We start from the raw sequence: 24,378 nt of genomic DNA, 5'->3' as shown, positions 1-24,378 counted from the left end.
TAAACGCTATTTCGAAAACTATGTGAAAATAAATAAATACAACGTTATTTGATCACTTAGAATGTTATAAATGGGTTATAACATTTTGAGCATTAAGTAAATATCACAGTTAATGAAAGCACTACGATGTAAATGTTTATTCGAATGATTCGTACAGTTTCGATCAGCAAAATTTAATAATAACATTTCAACCTTTTAAAAAATGCGTTCCTTGAATGTCGTCATGGAATGGAAGACGTCACTTTGTGGATTTACGATAACAATATTTTAACTGTTTATTAACGAATTGTTGTTATTGATATTAACATAGTCAGACTCTTCTTGAATCCATCCAATCCACCAGCCTCAAAGCCCTGTGCCCACAGACTTTGCGGCACTTTGTGGGACGTGTTCTTTGCATGCGAAGTGTTGCTCTTTTTTTTATAGCTAATTTCCACGTACCATCAGCTGGGCCATAGGCCCGTCAATTAAAGCTAACCAAAAATGCAATAGAGCATTGGGTAAGACCTCGACTTCACATTCTAACTTTTCTAAGTTATGTGAGTTTTAAGTAATTTGAGTAAGTTGGAATATCACATGCTTCAACGGTGAAGGAAAACATCCTGAGGAAACCTGCATGTTTGAGAGTTCTACATGATGTTCTCAAAGTAGTGTGGATTTAACCGCACTGGTGACGATGATGATGATGATGAAAGAATAAATTAACACGCTTTGAGGTTTGTCAACAATTACTTTGAAAAATGTTTTTATCGGCAGTAATGGTTCGATATACTACAAGAGGATGGTGTTAAAAGATTCTTTCATTCTTTCATGTTGTCAAGACCCTTGGCATTAAGAGCGGCTCTCGAGCGTTTTTTTTCGCCTTACAATCTATTATCGCCATAAGGCGGCGCAGACAAAAGATTCGCGTCATCTCTTCAATCGAAATTACAAAACGACTTCAAAAGTAAAAAAATAAAAGTCTTTGTAAAGAGGGCGTAGGAAACATTTGGATTTTAAAAAAAGATGGTTGTAACGATTAAAATATAAAAGTATTTTTTGCACATAGAGGTTTTACCACCAATTTAAATAGTGGATCAAAAACTATTTGTATTACGGTAACTGGTTTTTTATCTAGAAACATACCCTTAAGTAATAAAATTGGGTGGTATTGCAATCAATTATGTAATGTAATATCTCTAAAGTCAGGTTTCATTATTTGATCTATTATTTTGATTTTATAAAACGTTAGCCCGTGACTGGAATCTAACCTGATGGTAAGTGACGTAGCAGTCTACGTTAGCGGGCCTTTCAGGGTTATGGCAGCTACATTCTGAATTCTAAAAGTCTATATTCTACGGCGCCCGATTTTCCTTGGCTAGACATTTCCTTAGTAATAAAATTGCGTCAAAGTGCAATAAATGTGTAAGAATAGTCGCTTTAAGACGTTCTTTCACAACGAAGCGTTTCTTGTAAGAGCCATTATATTAAATGTAGCCTTAACAAGAAATGAATTTATACATATACAGTGACTCACTTACTCACTGACTATAAAAGCAAGGACCGCTGGAAACATTTGTAATTTGGATTAAATACCTATTCCTTGCCAAAAAAGCTAAAACAGATATAACATAAAAATCATTTATATTTGTGTGTATACATATATATATAAAAAACTAGCGGTTCCCCGCAATTCTCTGAATGTGCTGTCCCACAGTTCTACAATAGACACGCTGACCTTCCGCGTCGCATCGATCACCTGCACTTTTACAAAGCCTATAACTTCTTATTATTTTATTTTACTATTTGAATCAGATTCTAAAGGGATATGGCTTATAATCTAAAAAAAAACCTGCTCTGAGTTGATTTGTGTGTTAGAGAGAATGAGAGAATCTGCACCGAAATCAGGAAGTAGCTAGTCAGTAATCCAAAACGTGACCTAGTTTTCGAAATGCAGAACTCATATTATTTAAAAAAGCGCATAAAAGAATAACACATAGAATTAAAAACAAAGCCACTAAAATCGGCTTATTAGATTTAGAAAAAAAAAGCAAGCGCAAAACTCAAACATCGTAAGTAAAAAAAAAAACTGCAGAAAGACGGCGAGTTATTTTAATATTAACATAAAACCATAACCAGTCTAAGAGATATAGCAGTCATTCCTCAAATTAAGACCTCTCAGAGTGAATAAATAATAAGCAGAGGCAGCTATTTAAGGCGCCGGCGAGTTAGTCATTTCGCTTATAATTAGTCTCCGCCTAGCGCCGTTGACGCCGCGGCAAAGGAGTGAGAATGAGTCGGTTAAATTGACGGACAGAATTTGGATATATCATACAACTAAAAACCAGCGAATTAGACGTGGTTTTGGAATGAAAGTAGATAAAAAGCTTCCTGAACCTCGCAGCGTGAATAAAAAATTAGCAGAGGTTTTACAGGTAGGTAAATGCGAGCTGAGCATTTCGCTTATAATAAGTGTGTGACTACTTCCCTACTCGCCCTTCAGAAGGAAACTTTTTTTTAATTATTTATTCATTATTAATTGCCCTTGATTGCAATTTCACCGGTCAAAGTCAAATTCAAATTCGAAAATGTTTTATTCATGTAGACCTTATAACAGGCACTTATGAAGCGTTCACACATATGACATGTTACCACTAACGTTAGGTGATGTTGATAACTGCATACGTTAACTCAAAACTAAAGCTAGGAGGGTTCCAAAAGCGCCCTGGTCTAAAAAGAGCTCACAACAAACTTTGCCAGGTTTTTTTTATTATCACCATCTCACAGTCGAATTAATATTTAGCTATGAAGTTAGAGCAATTTATACTCAAGCTTTTTTATCATACATGTAATCTTTAATATTATAATAAGAAGTCAATCTAATATGATAGCGAGCAAAGCCGCTATTGGAATAGCAGTTAAATTAAAACTGATACTAATCGGTCTCTACGCAGAATCGTACCCGGATTTGTCCTATGACTTAGACCCCATTCTTCTTAAAACAACTCGGTAAAACTCCTGCTGAATAGACACGGGCATCTAAACTGAATTTAAAAGTCAGTCCCTCAGTGTAATAAGATCAACGCCACAATAGCTCAACGACTACGACTTAGTAATACTGACATAGCTCGACCGAGTTTTTTTTTTTTGTCCACTACAAGTTAGCCATTGACTGCAATCTCACCTAGTGGTAAGTGATGGCAGGGGCCTGTTAGGGAGTATTGCACCTAGTTGGTTACCCCTAATAGGTTTCTACGCGACATCACACAGGAACACTAAATCGCTTAGCGGCACGTCTTTGTCAACATTTTAATTACTTAAAACGCATATAACTTAAAAGTTAGAGGTGCGTGGATTCGAACTCGGTCGCTGGACACTGAGCTATCACCGCTTCTTACGAATACATTTTAGTAAACGGTTTTAATAATTTAATAAATAGGTATATTTAATCAAACTAATTATTCAATAAGGTTTTTTTGTTCAACTCACCTCAATATTTCGCTGAAACCTCACAGCTGTAGTTGCTTGTCATCTGAAAATCAAATGAAACATGTATTTTGAATTAAACTCCATTCAATAAGTATTTCTTAATTACATTAGCAAAAAATAATTGTCTTGTTATATTCTTCAACCCTGTTAGCTTATATGTTTTGATCTCGCTTATTTATAACTGGCTATTGGATTGAAACAGGCGTTACTTTGCGGAAATCCAAGATATATTATGAAAAAAGCATAATATACTTAACAATTATTCACTGTTAAGTCAACATCTCCTGAGGATGCTCCGGTTTCGGAGCGAAACGTGCGTAGAGGGTACATTGCCGAAGATCTGTTTGGTGTGGAGTATAAGGATTGAAGAAATTATAAATAACGCGATACAGATTCTCCTGCTTTTCGCGAAGTATAGCAAATTAAGCTTTTTTTCATAATTATAATTGGCTGTTTTTAATACAGAATTTCTTCCACTGTTCTACAAAATATACTCTAACCTACCGCGTCAATTTGCTCGCCGTTACTATTCTATTCTTGGCGGATGGTGAAAATACATTATTTCATGAGAATTGTGCTCATAAATGAAAAAAAAAATTGGCCTGATATCTCCCGAGTTATCTAACCCCGATGTGAAGCCCTGCCTCGATGTGAGAAGCAGTCTACAAAAATCTGAGCCAAGTACTCAGAATATCACTTCAGCTAAATAAATAACTATACTACGACAATACACATCGCCCTCAAGCCCCAAAGTAAGCGTAGCTTGTGTTATGGGTACTAGGATGACTGATAATTTTTTTTTTTTATGATTAATATGTACATAAATAATTATAATATACAGAAACACCCAGACACTGAAAAACATTCATGCTCATCACAGAAAAATGTTCCAGTCAACTCAACGGCCATCGACCCAGAAAGCAGGGTCGCTGCCCACTGCGCCAGTCGGCTGTCAAATATGTACTAAATTTATCAAGTTACGAGTATTTCAGTACATCTGTGTTGAAGCAAAAGTACCTTATGTAACTATACAGCTTTAAAGCTTTGCTATTCGCTCTAAGGAAATAAGTGATAGTTTCTTTTTCTTGTAATATTTAGCTTCCATAGGGGGTGACATGACCAAACCCCTTAAATAAATCAGAATAAAAAAAAATCGTAACTATTTGTAAGCTCATTGCTTGAATAATATAGCATGCCTGTACACAGTTAACGACAAGGCTGCTTGGAAGCAGGCCACTCCGCTCTCATCTCTCACAAAACAGAAAAATTCTAAAGATTGTTAAACTATAAAATGATGTTGGAAAAGTGGAATCTCCTGAGTTTCTTGCCGGCTCTTCTCAGTAGAATCTGCCTACCGAACCGGTGGTCGAGACTGGCTTGACGTTTCAAAGGTGCTTCTAAATTAGGCCTACTTGAAATAAATGAATTTGGACGGTTTATGCAATAAATGAATTATGAATTATGAATTATGAATAAAACTATACTTGTATATCTATGCAAACAACTCGTTTATTCGCTGCATCGTGATTGACGGATATACCGGCAAACAACTTTCGCATTTATAATATTCACATGTAATCCCTCGTATCGTTAATAATATACACACACTTAGATAACACACAGTTCCAGTAGTGCTACAGTTTTTACGTGATAATTCATCAATCATCAATAACTTGCTTAGATACGCTTAACCACAGAGTTAAGAATATAAAGAAACCACGTACACGACTAATATGGAAGCATCAAAAACCACACTGCTTTAGTAGTGTTTCTCAAATAGCGCCAGCGGTGACTTCATTCCATTTAGCAGTTGACTGTAATTATGTTACCTCTAATGTTCTAAAACGGTGATAGCCCAGTGGGTAGGAGCTCTACTTCCCTTTCGGGGGGCCGAGTTCGAATCCATGCACGGAACTCTAACTTTTCTTAGTTATTTTAAGTAATTAAAATATCACTTTCTTTAACGGAGAAAGAAAACATCGTGACGAAACCAGCATGCCTGAGAGTCCTCCATAATGTTCTCAAAGGTGTGTGGAGTCCACCAATTCGCATTGGGCCAGCGTGTTGAACTAATCTATTCTCATTGTGGGAGGAGTACCGTGCCTTGGGCGGTAATGGGTTGATATGATGATTATGATGATAAATGTTCTAAACGTTTACTATAAATGGAATGCAGTGTTGCCGCGTGTGTGAAGTGAGATGTGCGCGGGGCATTTCCACTGTTTTATAACACAATGCACTGGATGCCATAATGGCTGAATGAGTATTCTGAATGTTCTTAATTCTGAGCGCTTAACTAATCACCCATCTGGCACTGCCATAACAAATCTTCATACACCCACCGTGAGAATGCGAACGTGTTAATAGCAATAAACAAGATGGCGTCGGGCCACGCCATTGACGAATAAATAATTAATGCCACGACATGCGTGCCCCTATGTAATTATGAGACCGAGCCCCTTTCATTACGGTGAGCTGGCGTGTTGAAGAGCGACAAAGCGAACTTCGATTTCAATAAATTGTAGGTGTGCCAATACACTGGCAACTGTAAACACACGTTTGACATACTCAGAGCATCAGTCAGAATTTAGAATGCGCTGACATATGCTTCAGGTGAGATCTGAATTTGCATTAACAAGGCTAGTCAAGAATGGATTGGTATGCGGGGATATTGCAGTACTCATTTCCAATAATGGTTTTCCACTTTTATTATATGTATGTAGACGTTAATCATATCACTTGCTTCGACTGCGGATGAAAATATCGTAAGGGAACCCGCATGCCGGAGAGTTCTACATAATGATCTCCCAGCGTGGTGGGCTACGGCCTTAACCCCTTATCATTGTGCTCTTTAGTGGGCCGGTAATGGGTTGATGCGATGATGATGATGACTTTTCGCCTCTATCAATAGTATTCAGATATAAGGTAGGTACATAGTTATTGGTATTAGAATTCAAACAATACAAACTATGTCCAAATAAAGTCAAACCTGGCGGCGACGGTAACAAATAATAACCAAATCTTGTTTGATAAGTACCTTCGTTCCAAAAGTAGGTACTCCATGATAAGTTGACGCTTCTTGAGAGCCTATGTCCAGCAGTGGATAGATATTGACTAATGACGACAAGTACAGTACAGTTAGGTTTTGTTCAAAAACAAATATCAATGTTTCTGGCCGCAACGCCGAGAACTTAGGTTCTATCAAATAGCGATGCTTCACGAAGTTAATACACCTATTTAGGGGTAAATATATTTTTTTTTAATTGAGATTTTTTTTGCACCAAATAATATTTTCAGTTCAATACCACCTGTTGTCTACCTTAGACAGAAACGCGGAATATTGCTAATTACGAACGTAAGTAATGATTTATTTTTCAGTCGCTTTCGTTATCTTAGAACGAATTTTTGTAGCACGAGCGTGAAACAACATAAAAGCGTTAAAGCTTAAAATATTATTTTTGCACACTGAATAAACTCCCGGCTGGAAAATACGTGTACTGTATGTATTAAATTTACCTTATGTTTACTAAGTTTGGCTCTAAAATTTAGGTTTCTGAAAGGATTTCATTTGTTTATAGCGTCCTGGGGGCTTATGGAGCTCCCCGTAACACAATCGACGAGAGAAATCGGCTTAAAGGTAACGGTTTCAAGCATTATGTTTCCGTCTGCGTGGATGATATGAATACCTACTTTACGCGGTTGTTTTGCGAGGGAATGCCTCGGAGGAGTTCAAGTTTTGCACACTTTGTTGTCCTTTCTAATATTATATATGCCTAAGTGTTTTTGTGACTTTCATATAGCGACCGAGCGACGGCTTATAGTAGGTACTTTTGATACCGGAAAAACTCACAGTTCCTATGGGACCTTAAAAGTAGATGCTGTTATTCGAAAATCGCTGCCATTATTGCATTAAGTTTTGCTTCGAAAATCTTACATCTAGGAATAATCTATTACGACCACCGCGCTTTTCAAACTGGAATAGAGCAATGCTGTTTGGAGGCCGAAATAAACATGGTGATAGTGGGTACTTCCCCGGACGAGCTCTGTCACATAAAGCTTAACTACTACTGAAACTAGTTTATTAAAATGACTTATTTTGTTTTCACTTCTTGTAGATATAAATAATTAGAGGATCATCATAATCAACGCATCACCGGCCCACTACAGGACACCGGTCTCCTCTCAAAATGAGAAAGGTTTAGGCCGTAGTCTACCACGCTAGCCAAGTGCGAATTGGTAGACTTCACACGCCCTTGAGAACATAATGTATATCTCTCAGGCATGCAGGTTTCCTCACGATGTTTTCCTTCGCCGTTATAAAGCCAGTGTTATTTAAATTACTTAAATTAAAAACGCGCATAACTCCGAAAAGACAGTGGTGCGTGCCGGGGCTCGAACTAGGTCTCCACGAAAGGAAAGCCGAAGCCTTACCGACTAGCCTATCACCGCTTCCTCACTTATACTCCCACATAAATATTAAACATTCGTCTGGTAACACGATTATCTTCCCACGTATTGCATGAGCATACTTTGCAAGCTTGAAATAACTTCACAACAGTTACAGATTTTGCGATGGACAAAATATGTCTAGGTACAGCGATAGCCCCGAAACTGCTACTGTAACGAGACGAATAGTAAATTTGTGTAATTCCACGCAAATTCGAGGGCAAACTCGCTTGGTAGGGTCAAATATTTACCAACTTAGTCGACACGATAGTGATTGAACGATTGGATTTGGACCTATTCATTCAAATTTTCCATCCATCCTATTGGATCGATACACTTACATACAAAGTGGCTAAACTCATAACTATCTACGCACACCTTTTCGAAGGTTTAATTCAACTCGCCATGTTAGTTAGTACCTACTCGTATGTTTGGATGAAATATTGCAACTCCATATTAGATAGATACCCCCAAGCGTTTGAACTGAAGGCTCGGTAGCTGAGTGGAATCCAATGTGGTGGCCTCCAGTTTTCTATGCATCCACGCTTATTTCTTCCGCCAAGAAACATTGCTGTGTCACGGTATGAAGGGCGTGGTCGCCGGTGTAATAACATCCGGTGTATCATCACCATAGAAAAGACCCCGATAAATCGTGTATAAAATTAAAAGGTTTGCTGTGAGGCAGTTAAAAAGCTTGTGTATATAAAATGTGTTAATCAAGGAATAAACGATCCAAACTTTGCTTTCCTGGTAAATTGTTAGAAGGAAGCCCTCGGCCAAAATGGGCACACCTGAGCCAATTTATAAAAGGTAATTTTCTTACCTGACCAAATTGGAAGCTGTGAAGATTATATTACAACTAGCTATGTCCGCAGGTCCGCCCATTATAACGCGAAAAATACTGCGTAACAATTTTTGCAAAAAAAAAACCGACTTTGTTAAACAACTAAAAAGCAAGAAGAAAATATTTTCTACAACATTAATTTTAATCATAAACATTAATTATAATGTCGGTGCCGTGCCAGTACAATGTAAAATTACTAAGCAGAGATATACTTTGTATACGATATATACAAGGGAAGTACCCGTTCATTTTCTAGATTTATCTAGTTTTTGGAAAGGCAAAGTATCCTTTGTTTTAGTCCAAGCCCTTCTCGCCATAATCCGTCTATCCGTCCGTCTATTACATAGTTATGGCAAATAGGTAAGGTTAAGGTTTACAGGTTATAAAGGTTTATTTATGCGTTAAGGTTTATTTTTTTATTCCTAAGGTACCAAATATTGGATGGAAGCAGGCGTTACTTTGCGGAAATCCATAATATATTATGAAAATTAAGCTTAATTTGCTACACACCGCAAACAGTATATTCTGTTCGCGGAGTATAGAAAATTAAGCTTAATTTTCATAATATCTTAAGGTTGCAATAAAAAATTGCGCTTAGATCTATCACCGCTTAGAACCATACTTACCCATATTTAGGGATATAAAATAGCTTATGACACTCTCGGGATTCGATGTGCAACTTTATGCTAGGATCAAACTAAGTCTCAAGAATAAGAAGAAAAAACCTTTCTTATCAGCATTAACGATCGCGATACAAGTAGAAAATTATCCGAATCCTAACGATCTGTACTAAACCGTGTACCCCGAGCCAAACATCTTTTATCGAACCCCAAAAAAAAAACTTGTAACGGAACGTGATATTCATTAGACAGATCCCAAACAGAGCAAAACGCATCTTATTCCAAAAGAGAAAAGGTTGAAAACATTTTGTATTTCCTGAAGATGTTCCTTCGCTTCTGTAGATTTATTAATGGGATCATGTTCGCCCGTCATATAAGATCATATAGGATCGTGTTGCTTGTATTACGCCTCTTACTCCATCTATAGGCGTTTGTTGCGAGTGGGAAAAGGATGGAAAATAGATTATGCGGCCACATTAGTGTCGGATTACGAAGCTGATATAAAGTTTATGTGTCACGGCAATAATAATGTCATCGCGAAGAAAATGGCCAACGTTTGAAGCGATACTGTCTGTCACACGGTAAATTGAACCGGTAGGCTGAGACTGTGGGCATGGCCTAGAACATTACAATTATTGTACTAGAATAATTATTGTCTACTAACAGTTACGTGGAAGCGGTGATAGCCCAGTGGGTAGGACTTCGACTTCACTTTCGGGGAGGCTCGAGTTCGAATCCCAGCACCCTTAAATTTTCCAAGTTATGTGCCTTTTAAGCAACGGCAAAGGAAAACATCGTGAGGAGACCTGAGAGTTATCCATACTGTTCTTAAAGTTGTGTGGAGTCACCAATACGACCTTAACTCATTGTGGGAGGAGACCGGTGCCATGTAGTGGGCCATTAATGGGTTGATATGCCACCTGCTACCCTAGCAGGTGGCTTTACGAGCATTTCACTAGATGCCAATATTACTAACTATTCCGAATATGTAATGATTGTGGGATTGGATGCAATACAGTATATTAGAAGTTGTTGCTTTCGGTGACCGAGCTCGTCCGGGTAAGTACTACCACCATGCTTATTTCTGCCGCTAAGCAGCATTGCTAAGCAGCATTGTCGCAATGGTGTTCCAGTCTGAGAAACGTGGTTGCCGGTGTAGTTACTGGCCCATGAGGCTTAACACCTACGCCTCTGGTTGATGGACACTGGGCAACACGATGCAGGATGTGTAGCATCGCTTGCATGCTCTGCGAAGTGTTTTCCACCAGCCGGTGGGCTATTATATATCCATCATTTATTTTACAACGTGTAAATGAAAAACTAAACAATAGTTCACATGCTTTAGAGGTACATTATGTACTGTCTCTGAGACTTATCTGTGAAATCGATAACCTCATAGTTTTTAAGTAAACCTTTAGTTAAAGAGTAGATTTCTTTATCTTCAATAAGGTTAACATAAGTAAACACTTAGAATGTTTTGAATTCGTTCGGTCGGTTCGGTCATATTATTACAGGGTGAATCCTTATGAGATATACTTATGCACCCTTCAATATTATTTCGTAATTCTGTTACACGTTGTATATTAAAACACAAGTTAAGTACTCAGGGAAGTTGTGTAAGCAGCATTGTTGCGATGCTGAGTTCTGGCCTGAACGTGGTTGCCGGTGTAATTACAGGCACATGAGGCTTATCACGTGTTCCTGGCATGCCCTGCGGAGTTGGTTATCCACTTGCCATCAGGTGGGTCATCTGCTAGATCCGTCAATTAAAATTATACCTACTTACAGCCTTATCCTAAATGTATACGGAAACGTGAACGGCAATGGCCTAGTGCTTAGCAATTCGGCCATTCTTACGGGACGACCAAGTTCAAGCCCGAGCAAGGACCGTTAACTTTTCAGAGTTATGTGCATTTTAAACAATTAAGTACCACTTCATTTTACTGTAAAGGAAAATATCGCGAAAACCTGCGTACTTAAAAGTTCTTCATAATGGTTTCAAAGGCGTAAGAAGTCTATCTAGCCAGCGTGTTGGCCTAGCCCTAAAGCCTTTTAAATTTGAATCCGGGTCTTATAGTGATCCGATAACAATGATAGCATGCATCCTGGAGATGGACATAGGATACTTCTTTTCCCGGATCAGCATCAGGGTAACATTAAGGCAGGATTTAAAAGAAAGCCTTTGAAACTATGCACAGACTTTCCAACTAATTCATAGAGATAGCCTGCATCTTGGAAACGGTTATTATTGCATACTTTCCATCCCGGAATTTTAAACCACCGCAATAACGCGAACAATAGCTAGTTAGTATATATAAAAATAGCACTTAATTGAGATGAGATTTAGATGAAGTAACGGTGATTTCGATTTACGATCTCGACGGAACCCCACAAAGTAAATAATGGTTCCGCAGCAGGACGTGGATCTTCCGGGGATTATCATCGTTTTATCAGGCGTTCCGTTTAATGAAAGCGGCTTTTATCAAAGCAATTTGTGTTGTGTTTACAAATTGTGTCAGATCTTCGCGCTCGTCCTTGTTTGTCCATGGAATATTGGATTTTGTAGCTCTTCGTGATGGTTATAAGGGATCGGTAACCGATCAAGGCATCCTTATTTATGTCTGATGGTTATTTATTTACTGTTATATTTACTTTGCTTTATTCTCAACTTATAATATTTGTATTATTTGATCTTATTTTATTGTACAGGAAAACTTACAGCTAATAATAGAAAACAAAAAATTAAAATAAAGCAAGTATAGCCAATTACAAGTTTTCACAGATAGAATTTAAATAGTAAGAAAGGAAAATGCTCTCACTGGAAGTATAGTGCAAAGATAAAAGATTTATGAATAGTGTAAGTCTATAAAATAGGTATGACCAACTCTGAGAAGTTATAGCTACTTAAAATATTGTGAAAGTACTTTAAATGATTGATAAATCCTAAACAGCAAATTTACTAGCTCAAGTTAAATGAGCTAAAAATAATATCCTAAAAAAATATCACTGCCGGGCAATGGCTTCCAACGCACAACGGAGAGAGGGAATTGTTGCTTCAAAATACTTCGATGCGGGTTAGTGGGTTTTAAGCCATTGTTATAGTATCAATAAATTTACTTGTACGGCGCCGGTATAAAAACCAAGCTTATCGTAGGATTTTAGTGTCACTTCTGAACTTAGTTGCATCAAGAATGCGAGTGTAGCGCGGTTTAGGGGCGCCCAAGACGAAGACAGCATTAAAACTGCGTTGAATACTAAACTTTTATCTCGCGAGAGTGAGGTTTGTGAGATCAAAAACACTTAGTATATAGTTCCGGAGAAAACTTCGGTGATTTATAAGCTTCATATGCGCTTTTTAATTTAGAAATCCCTACTAATATTATAAATGTAAGTTTGTTTTTTACGCTTTCACGCGAAAACTACTGAACCGATCTTATTCTCGGAGGTATTAGAAATAACATAGTATACTTAAAAAATTACGTAAGATAAAAAATGTTTGTGAAAATATCTCAAAATCACATATATATTAGACTATAGGTGTAGACTATGTAGCAGAACGCTGCCTCCCAAAATTACGCGGTCGAAGCCCCAGGGCACATCTAGTATATAATAAATATAAGTTAAACTGTAGTAGAAACTATAAAAAAGTTAATATATTACTTGTTTATTGTTTGGGGCATGCTCTCAGACACACGGGGCAATTTCCTACGAGGCTTCTACGGAGGCTTATTTTGTTGAAAGACAAAATATGCATAACAATGTCTTCCGGGCCCGGGAATCGAATTCAAGTTACAAATCCGCGCTGGCCTCAATTATGACGTTTCAATATTCGCTGAATGTTCTACTTTATCAAAATGGACGCCGTGATCCGATCGCTTCCGTCCCCGGGAGGTTCCGGGGTGATTCGCAGTCATCATTAATCATAATCGGTGGGTATCGTTCTGAATGCGTGCCGGCCGTACGCCGCCTGTTGAAAATCATCCCTGATAATACTTTTTACAAGACTACAGCTAAGCAACGGGAATATAATAATAGAGAGAAAGAGAGTAGTTGTAGATATTTTATGGTAGTCATATCCCTAATCGGTTTCTACGCGACATCGCACCGGAACACTAAATCGCTTGGCGGCACATCTTTGTCGGTAAGGTGGTAACTAGCCACGACCAAAGCCTCCCACCAGACAAAGTAGTAGAGCCATTTGTGTCAAAACTCGTCCGGGGAAGTAGTACCTACCGCAAAGCTGTGATTCGGTTGTTCCTGTTGTGGGAATAGAACCCACGGCCTTTTGACACAAAAAGCAGGGTCGCTGCCCACTGCGCCAATCAGCCACCATGCCGCGGACAACTAGATTAACACGCTACCATCATTTTCAGCATCATAATTTATTGTGCATTTGCAGTCAAAGACTAAGTAATGTTTCTGATTATTCGAATTTTTAAAAATTGAAAACGCACATAACGTGGAAACGTTAGAGATGCGTGCAGGGAACTCGAACCCCGAAAGTGAAGTCGAAGTCCTACACACTGGGCTATCACCGCTTCTTACCTTTCTTCAGTATATTTATATTATCCTACAAAGATTTGGATGTAATTTTTATAGGCGAAAGGCCTAAAATAACGTAGAAAAATTCTTTACTGACTTAGCAAACTAGATAGTCGTATCAAATTTTAATAATTAAGTAACAGAAGCTTGATTGAAGAACACAGTTCTGGCAGGTCACAAGTAGATTTTATGAAAAAACACAAGTAAATCACGCACAAGCCTGAAAACAAAATCCTCGCAAACAATTCGGAGCAAGTTTTCCAAAAAAGGTTTATTCCACACGGTTCGGAGCGGTCGTTCGGAATTCACATTTTGGGGATTTAAAATCAATTTGGACTCTTTGTGCACAACCGAACGTATTATTTAATCAAGTGCCATTATTTAAACGTTGAAATTGAGCTTTTGTTGACTTTAAAAACAAAAAATATCTTTTAAACCCATAGCTCACTTAAACTTCAGTACAAGTTCAAGTAGAGCACAAAGATAAAAATGAAAGAATAACTGATAGTTTTTATTTTTTTATTGGTGTAGTAGTAGCGGAGTCAAGAGTGTGAAGTTTTTGTAATGAATTCTTTATTTATTTACTTAATTCGAATTCTTTATTTAGGAAAAGAATGTTAAGTAAGCATAGTTAAAGATGTCAATGTTTTATGAAAATTTAGGTTAATTTGCTATACTCTGCGAAAAGCAGGAGAATCTGTATGTTTTCATTTATAATTCATTATTTATACTCCGCACCAAACAGATCTTCAGCAACCTACGCACGTTTCGCTCCGAAACTGGAGCTTCCTAAGGAGATGTTTACTTTACAATGAATTGAAATTGAGGTTGAAATGATTTGTCTTCATTTATTAATAAATTTCATCATCACATAAACCCACTACCGGGCGACTACAGTGTCTCCTCTCACAATGAAAAGGGGTTAAGGCCGTAGTCCACCACGTTGGCCCAGTGCTGATTGGCGGACTTCACACACCTTTGAGAACACCTTGTAGGACTCTCAGGATTCCTTTACCGTTGAATTAAGTGGTATTTTAATTACTTAAAACGCACATAACTCCGAAAATTTAGAGGTGCGTGCTTTCTAACTCGGCCTCCCGAAAGTGAGGTCAAGCTCCTACCCAATGCGCTGTGATAAATTTAATCAGTTAAAATTATTTAACAAAACAAAGCCTACATTTAAAGTTAAAAAAGAAATTAGAATTCGGGATCGGGTTATGTGAGTGTTTTGTTCACTAAAACTTCTGGGGCTCTGGGATCTATAAAGTGGGAGCACACCGGTGCTTCCATATAGCCTATAGAGAAGCCTTGTAGACCTATTTTAAGAGGAAAGTATGATGATGATGATGATGATTACTAAATAACTGAACATTTATTTCCAAAAATAAAATAAAAGAACCGGGAAATTTTGGCACCATTCAGAGCAGCGTGCTAAAGCCCCAAAATCCTTGCCTCAATTCAAAAGGATTTACCGATTTAAGGTAACAGTCCTTTAGCAGTTGCTGCAGTATATTAACAACTTGTACAACTTTATGTTGCGCTTAAGCCAAAGTAGTGTTGGTTTCTAAAGTGGACGCTAAAAAGTTACGAAGCTCTCAGGAATTCCTTTTCCAGTTGCCAAACGATAGCTAACAGGACCTTTAAAAAGCTTTAACAAGTATAATAACATTATAACGCCAAGAAAGCTTCATTACGAGATTATAAAATACAATTATTCGGGCACTTTAGAGATGTTTTATTAAAGAAAACGTGAAACGAGCAGCAGCAGCGAGCGAACAGAAGTTTACACTGTCACTGCTACAGGGAAATGTACTCTTACAGGGAGTGGTATAGCTAGAAATTTTCTTTGCTCGATATACATTACCAACTGCTCGATAGTACGAGCCAAATCTATATATCTTTATCTTATATATATAAAAGAAAGTTGTGTTAGTTACACCATTCATAACTCAAGAACGGCTGAACCAATTTTTATAATATTTGATTTTTTGGATTCCTCTTAGACCGGAATAGGATAATAAGTATTAAAAAATAACATTCATAAAAAAAAAAAAAAAGATCCGCGGTACGAAGATCGCCGGGACAGCAAGTTATATCTAATTATCGCAACGAAAGGCTGATAATACCCTAAGGACAGAGGGACAACGCGATTGGTTATTGTAAAGGCAACCCGCATCAGACGTTGCTGACACCATTTAACTGGTCCTAGCTTACCAGTTTAACAGGAATGATAATAAATAACTCGGTTTTCTACTACTAAGAAGGGAATACTAAAGCAAACTTCATTTAACTAAATTAGCACTGACCTTTGATCTGTTGATTTATAACGTAAACGGAATCATTTCATACCTAATTTACCGACTGAAAAGGCTACACGTGGAAACTATATAAACTTGCAAATCTCATAGAAATTACAAAACTGTGCTTGTATATTATGAATATAGACAGTTCAGAAGAAAAAACGTGCGTGAACATCGCCGAAACATCGTTACTGTAACAGTTTAAATTGGAAATCAACTTAAAGTAATGAATTTTGGTCATCGCTTAAAGTAGCAATCTTTAAAAAATAAAGGAATTGTCAAACAGAAACAAATTGGTCGATGCTCACGCAAAACTTTGCGTGCTTATAAAAAATTATGTACCTACATAATTTTTTATAAGTATATATAATTTTAAGTAAACTTTTTGTTGTATAAGTACGGTTGACAAATAGCTTCGGTTCTCTCAGAGGCCCCATGGGACCTCAACTTTTAAAAACTTATCTTGAGTTTTGGTATTACGATATGTTTGGGTACAATTTTATTTGTAACTTTTAATTTTCTGTTATTGGTAATATTATCCGAAATTTGGTTCACACAGAGAATTATTATGACAATTCAATACTATGGGCGCTGATCTATCGCTGATCGCTATCTGTATAGTAGTATCACTTATGATTTAAATATATAAAAATTAAACTTCCGCATATAGGTAAGTTCTCGAAACTTAAAAAGTAGTTCATTGGATTGGTTTGATGTTTTTACGCTATATTCGTAGATAGTTTTTATCCCGAAGTCACCATGAAGACATAATTATTAATCAAATATCTCACAATATTACCTGGTCTTTTATGGAGACCCTATGGAGTTCCCCTGGAATATATTATTTTACATTATCATGTAGAGTAACTTCATTCCAGAACAATGTGAACCTGATCGCAGTCAAAACCACTGCACGTTTAGGAAAATAAGGTATTTTGAGGGAAGGAATTTCGTATATATGCAAGGAAGCCGGGATATTTAAGCAACGTTTTACACCACCAAATTCTGCGCCCTTTGGCCGCCGATTTTGGATAAAATCTTACCGAAAACTCTACATATTTCACAACCTATTATTTAACATTATCCCGACCACCTTCATATTTCAATACTCATAAATGCGAAAGTGTCTGTCTGTTTGTTTGTATATTTATTTGTTTTGCACGACTCATGATGCGAAGCATCAGAGAGAGAGACTTTCCTAGTACAGCTGTTTTAAATTTTTTTTTTTTTTTTTTTTCAATATTTGATAATTAAATGAGTCGTGCACTTTTGGATTTTCCAAATTTATTTTAACCTGTGGCAACCTCAATCACTGCAGTGATTTTAATGAGATTTGGTACATATAAAGCTTGCACCCTAGAAATGGACATAGGAGTCTTTTTTGTCATTTATTCAAAAAGTCATCAGAGTAACGTTTCCAAGCGATTAAACAATATAGTCTTTGTTACCTCTTTACGGCTTGAAACCTTAACCGCTCTCGGAAAAATTTTTGTAAATTATTTATTAATTATTATTTTGCAAATATACTATGAACATAAATTAATCTTTCTTTCCTGGGATAACAAAGGGGTTCCTGCAGGATTTTAAATAAATGGAAATAACGCGTTCAACGTCACTAGAAATAGTTTGTTAATAATGCACAATTAGGTAAAACAATCTCGTTGGAGGTCCCATAAATGCTACATGGCCGAGAATTAAATAGCAGCGTGGTAAAACTTAAAATTATTTGCCCTACTCCTGGGGATTTAGGACAAAATCGTACCGAAGCTGTTCCGCATTAACAACCTATTAACATTTTAAATTGCGCTCAAGCTAAAGTGATATCGTTTTCTAAAATGGACGCTGGAAAATTATAGAGCTCTTGGTATCTAATGGTTTGAAACGCTCGACAGCATTACCTACCTTACAACGCGTGGGTACCTACCTGTCTTTAATACAACATTTACTTGAGTGGAAAGTGCGATCCTTTGAATCTCTTCTGTGGCGTTTAGGAGTTTTATTTTAAAACTGTTGTTGCAAATCGAAAACTGAACGTACATTGTTTGGTTCCTTTAGTGGTGTAACATTGCAACCAAGGAGCTTTTGCTGCAGGGCAAAACTCAAATCCAGTACATCAAGTTCAGAGTGCAATTAGTTAGAATACTTTGGAGTTTAAAATATCGTGAGTATCGTCAATTACTTGATAATAATATAATATTTTAATGAAGCGGTTACAGAGCAGGTAGGACTTCACACTTTGGGGGGCCGAGTTCGAATCCCACGCACCTCTTACTTTTCTGAGTTAGGTGCGTTTTTTAAACAATTAAAATAACACTTGCTTCAACCTACATGCCTGAGAGTTATCCGCAATGTTATCAAAGGTGTGTGGAGTCCACCAATCCGGACCGGGCCAGCGTGGTGGACTACGGCTTTAACACCTTCACATTGTGGGAGGAGACCCGTTTCCTGTAATGTGTCGGTAATGGGTTGATATTATGATGATGAATAGAATATTTTATATATACTATAAACTAGTAGCTGTAGCCATGCTGGCCTAGTGGGGATTTTTAGACCTCACACGCCTCTAAGGAAATAATGATTGTAATAATTTTACGCTTTTATAATATGATTCCTAAGGTAATTTACCTACCAATGCATAAGTTTAAAGAATGTGTTAAAACACATTTATTACAGCGAGGTTATTATACAATTGATGAATTTCTTAATGACAAGGTTGCTTGGAAGCATCTGGCTCCGCTTTCATCTCTCACAAGATAGAAAAATGAATTTTGAAATGTAAAATGTAAATTGTTAATGTTGGAAAAGAGCAACTGCTGAGTTTCTTGCCTGCTTCTTCTCGGTAGAATCTGCCTTCCGAACCGGTGGTAGAGTCACTACACACAGACAGACTTGACGTTTCAAAAGTGCTTATATTAGGCCTACTTGAAATAAATGAATTTTGAATGGAAAACTCTTAGGCAGGTTTTCTAACGACGCTTTCTTTCAGCATATCAAATGCAAATGATATTTAATAAATTTCAAACGCCCATTACGCTCAAATTTTAAGAGCAGGGATTGAACTCGGCCTCCCCGAAAGAGAGGTCAAAGTCCTAACCTAACTAGGCTAGCATCGCTTCACGCTTTAGCTTTCATTCGCTTAGGGGAATTCCCTAAGCATACAGTTGAGTTGGCATGCTTTAAACAGTGTTACCCTGTTTTGTTCTGGAGGTGGGTTGTTATTTTTTTATGATTAGCCTTTTATCCTTTCGAGCCTTTTGTCTTGAGGGACCAACCATTCTTTATTTAACTAGGATACTAAACTGAGCTTCCTCTGGTATTGTAAACGTTCATGGGCGGCGGATCCTCGCTTTACTAATCATCATCATTTCGACCCATTGCCGGCACAATGAGAGTGCAGGGTTAAGGCCGCAGTGCGTATTGGTGGACTCCACATACGTTTGAAAATATTATGTACAACTCTCAGGCATGCAGGTTTCCTCACGATGTTTTCATTCACCGTCGAAGCAAGTGATATTTTTAATTACTTAAAACGCACATAACTTTAAAAAGTTATGGCGGGCTGGGATTCAAACTCGTCGTCCCGAAATTAAAACGAGCTCCTGTCCACTGCGCTATCACAGCTTTACTAATAATAAATCAAAAATGTTTTTCGCCTTTTTTTGTTTGTTACGCTTTCACGCCTTAACTACTTACTCCATCGAGAGTCATTAACTTTTACATACACGTTGTCAGAGGTACAGATTTGAATTGATTGAAACTACATACTACAAAAAATATTTATATTCACTACACTTAAACCGGAGTTAGGCAAGGTATTTTTTCCAATCCGTTTTATTCCTGAAGTGAAGTGCGGAACACTAAAAAATCACTTCTCGTGACGGTATGTAATCTGAGGACATCAAACAAATATTTTTACACAGAAATGTTGACATAAAAGACGCCATTACCTTTTATCGAACCATTCGCTGCTCGTATGTGGTCAACGCATAAATGCCTTTGAGAATGTAATAGTCGTACAGACCTATTTGATTTTATCGGTACGCCATTTTCGTCTTTGTTGGTCTCCGTATAAAGCCGATTATCCTGTGTTGCAATACGTATGGAAACTATTTATTTATGCTATAACTATTTGGTCTGGAATAGCCGTAGTACAATGGACAATAGGGTTGCCACCAGTTATTAAAAGTTATAATGGATATTATAACTTATCGTACGTATATTCAGTAATTTAATTCAGCATAAACTTTTGATTTTACATTAAATATTATTACGATTTGTACATATTTTCTGTTGCTTTTAGCGACATATAACATAAATGTTATTATGGTGACTGACATACAATGGTATCACAATAAAATAGATATGTGAATTTGGCGATATTACGGCTCGGTTCAAGATTCTTGTTCACATCAGGACTGTAAAAAGTGTAATAATTTACTATTGTCTTTAAATTCCCAAAAAAGCAAAGGTGGTGGAGACCTGTTTACAATTTATGTAGGAAAACGTTTATCACTAATACTTATATATATATATCTAAAAACAAGTAAACAGTATTTTCCCATATTTATTGACAAAATTTTAAAATAAAGTATATTTGGGCGAAATAACGTATAATATTTCAGTTTAAAGTAAAGAGCGACAACCCTAATGGAGAAGAGAATGATCTTTTGATCGTGTTTTGGTATTAGAAAACACTGCGGGGTGCTCCGACTTTTTCATGACGAGTCGTTTTTTTTCCACACTTTAAGGCTTTCATTGTTGTTTACTGTTATTATAGCGGTTCGTACTTATCAAACGTTATAAGGAGCCACCCTTAAGATAGATGAACTCTGCCACCGAGGCAAGTAATACAAGGCAAAAATAAAAATGTCTAAAATATTAAATTAAAGCGGTTCGTTCTTATCAAAAGTTACAAGAAGCTTTATGACGTTTAAGACAAGGACGCGTATAAGTAAAATTATCATTATCTACTTCAGTATGGAATTGTCCAAATTATGATTTTGAAGCCAGTGAATGCGACATCCCATAAACTAAGGCAAAGGTATAAAAGCTATAAATTTTGCTGTTACGAAAGGCTTAATGATTTGACTGACCGAAAAAAAAAACATAAAATAGCATGATGTAAAAGTTGAGTAAACAGTTAAGGCGAAGAAGTGTTGAAGATTTAAAAAATACCATTGATAATTCAGTTCCTGGGTTAGCAACCGAGGTTTTAAATGAGAGATGTTAGATGCAAATTTTACGGTAGAGTCTCTACCGTATTTTATATCCATCGAGATAAAGAATAGGCTAGCTGGCGAAAACACTTACACTGGAGTGTATAGCCGACATAAGGGTTCTTCTTCTTCTTCTGCTTGCGGCTCAGGTTCGTCTGGTCCCTGGTGTCACGTCGACCGGCTACGATCTATTGTGACGCCGCTGTCTAGATCTCCCAGCAAGCGTTGGTCGCCTTCAGGAAAAGCAGCACTTTCCTTGCTGGAAGAAATTTAGCATCCTCTGGTTGCATTATGTGTTTCCCCAAAAGAGTGCTGCGTTTATGCATCAGCGCGGGGCAGGAACAGATCAAATGCAGCGGCGTCTCCGCAGCCTCCTTACAGAGTCAAAACATAAGGGTTATTTCGGATAATAATTGAAGTGCCAACGAAGCTCCCAATTCAGTAATTATGAGAACTGTGATTTATTAAAATGACAAAAATAGAAACAAGCGAGCAACGGAATGCGGCAACTCATTGACCTCAGAATAATATCATAGACATAGAAGTTCGTTTCGTTCGAAAACAAGCCTCACAGACAAGGTGGAAGTTTTGTTACCATGACAATAAGAAATAACAAAAACAGTGTTTCTACACGGTGCTTGTGCTTAAACGTAGTTCATGTAGACTGTTAAGTTGATGCACCCGTGGCTCTCTCTCGTGGCACACCGAAATGTAGAAGTAGATTATTTTGTAAGAGTTTTCCGGGGAAGTACTAACACCATGCCTTTTACTACAACTTAGCTGCATTGTTGCAATTATGTTTGCCGGTCTAAAGGACATTGGTGCCGGTGTATTTACAGGTACATGACGCTTAATAACTACACCTCAGGTCTATGGACACAGGGCGGAACGTCGCAGGAGGTGTTCCTTGCATGCCCTGAAAAGTGGTGCTCTGTTTGTAGGCTATGATATCGGCTTCGTCCGTCAATTATAGCTTAAAAAAAGTGTGTGCGTGTAACCTTTACGCGCGATTGAAGTTAAAACTTTTATTATTATTTATTGATGAAAGAGTCAAATGTTCCTGGGACTCCGCCATTTCCCATTTTATATTCTTTTTAAAATTCATTAATTATAAATAATTTCATTTGTTAAATAGAATTATCGAGAGTACAAAATTTAAGGTTAGATTAGCACATGTCAAAATAACCTTGTCATTGAATATTATAGAATGTCGCAACTGTCGGAAAAATCATTAATGATTAATTTATTACAATAGTTATAAATAAACAAGTATATTTAGAGATTCTCAAAAAACTTTGCAATTTAAAATATTTTTTTGAAAACTGTTGAATTTTTATTCACTTTGCTATTCACAATTGATCCGTTTGAAAATATTAGAAAAAAAAATCCTAATTGATTATGATATTTGCTACTAGCTGGCGTATAAGTTAAGAAGCGTGGAGTCATATGCCATATACTTACGACCAATCCTAATTATTATTTTTAAATAGCGGAAACTACACAAACGTCTGACGTAAGCGTTACTTAACAAGCGAAAAAATCGGAGTTTAGGGAGTAACTTAGATCTTTTCCCGCCTAAAGAAGTTTTACTTCAAAAAGAAAAATAAAAGGTGCTTACTGTTAAATCCATGGCCTAAACTTCAAGTTAGTCCGAAACTATTTCCTAGTGTCCATTACAGAGGCCGGATATTATTTTGGCTTCAGCTCGACATGAAGTGATAGTTGGATGTTAATGTTCCCTCTTTGTTAACGCTCCATCTCACAGTCCAACTGAATAGAGCGTGGAACTTAACCGCAGTGTTCTGGAAGGAAGCCAAAGCCAGGTTTGCTCGCTCATTCCTTTAGTTTTGAATATCGTGATTGGGATATTAATCCTGAGTATCCTACAAACTAAGTCGTATAGAGCAACGAAATGCTCCAGAATTGCAGGTATGTTACTTGTCTATACCGAATTTGGTTTAGTCTAAAATAAAAGCCAAAAAGCAAAAGAACATAAAGAATTTCGTTCTTGGAGACGCCCACAACAAGCTTAGCCGGTTGGTTTTTTTTGTTATCATAATCTCACATTTCATTTAAAACTATTTAAAATTTTATTTACCGAAGTTATCCACCATGAAAAATAGCGTTAAACAAGGGCCTGCGGGAACATTCCGAAAAATATATACCAGTTATAGCGGTATATATATATATATACCGCTAAAGAAACAGGTAAAGTATAATCATTATCGAAAGACCAAGTTTAATCATTAGAATTTGAGATTTTTGTTTGTACAATTGAATCAATTAAATCACCGGAATGAGCCGAAAATTTTGTTTTTCAATAAAAGGTTTGACACCGGTGGCGTGCATAGAGGGTATGCACAGGGTATGCAGATGATTTAAAATTAAGAAAATCTCCAGTACGAGTTATAAAGAATTTAGGTATAGGCATTGTAAGCGTTATAAAAAGCCTACCCTTAAGTATTTCTAAATGGTACTGGAGCTATTCTTCATTTTATATCATCTGCATACCCTGTGCATACCCTCTATGCACGCCACCGGTGTCAAACCTTTTATTGAAAAACAAAATTTTCGACTATGCTAATTAATATGATAATTTTAGCTAACTTCAGGGTGTCGCTTTTTCGTGACGGTGTGCGTGCACATCGTAATAATTTACTCTCATAATTTTTCCCTCACGCGCCAAAAGAAGTATAACTGCAAAAACGCCTCATAACATTAATTAACCTCAGGTACATACTTCAATAGTGTGCAATAAATAATTAAAACAAACAATCCTTAACACGTTCCTTCCGTAGGCTATGGGACCAAAGTTTCATCCCCACCTGCGTCCAATGTTGGGGCAAACATCTCACGTGCAGCCAATAAAACTATGGTATGGTCGTTTAGTCCAATAATAACTTGGATATGTGCGCTACTACCGGCACTCGAATGAGCTTTGG

General features: G+C 37.1%; 1 protein-coding gene across 2 annotated transcripts in view; it reads right to left on the bottom strand.

The window, feature by feature from the left end:
- LOC120624855 overlaps positions 1-24,378 on the bottom strand; it is a 284,008-nt gene that overhangs the window by 85,327 nt on the left and 174,303 nt on the right. The window contains exon 2 of one of the 2 annotated variants that reach the window (XM_039891588.1): positions 3,469-3,511. The exons of the other annotated variant lie outside the window; for it this stretch is intronic. The gene's annotated coding sequence lies outside the window, so the exon portion shown is untranslated. The remainder of the gene's footprint in view (positions 1-3,468; positions 3,512-24,378) is intronic. 2 annotated transcript variants of the gene reach the window in all.

The sequence above is a fragment of the Pararge aegeria genome, chromosome 7 (assembly GCF_905163445.1).
Source record: "Pararge aegeria chromosome 7, ilParAegt1.1, whole genome shotgun sequence".
NCBI lineage: Eukaryota > Metazoa > Arthropoda > Insecta > Lepidoptera > Nymphalidae > Pararge > Pararge aegeria.
Note: the sequence above shows the minus strand (reverse complement) of the source record. Positions and strands in the feature narration are given on the sequence as shown.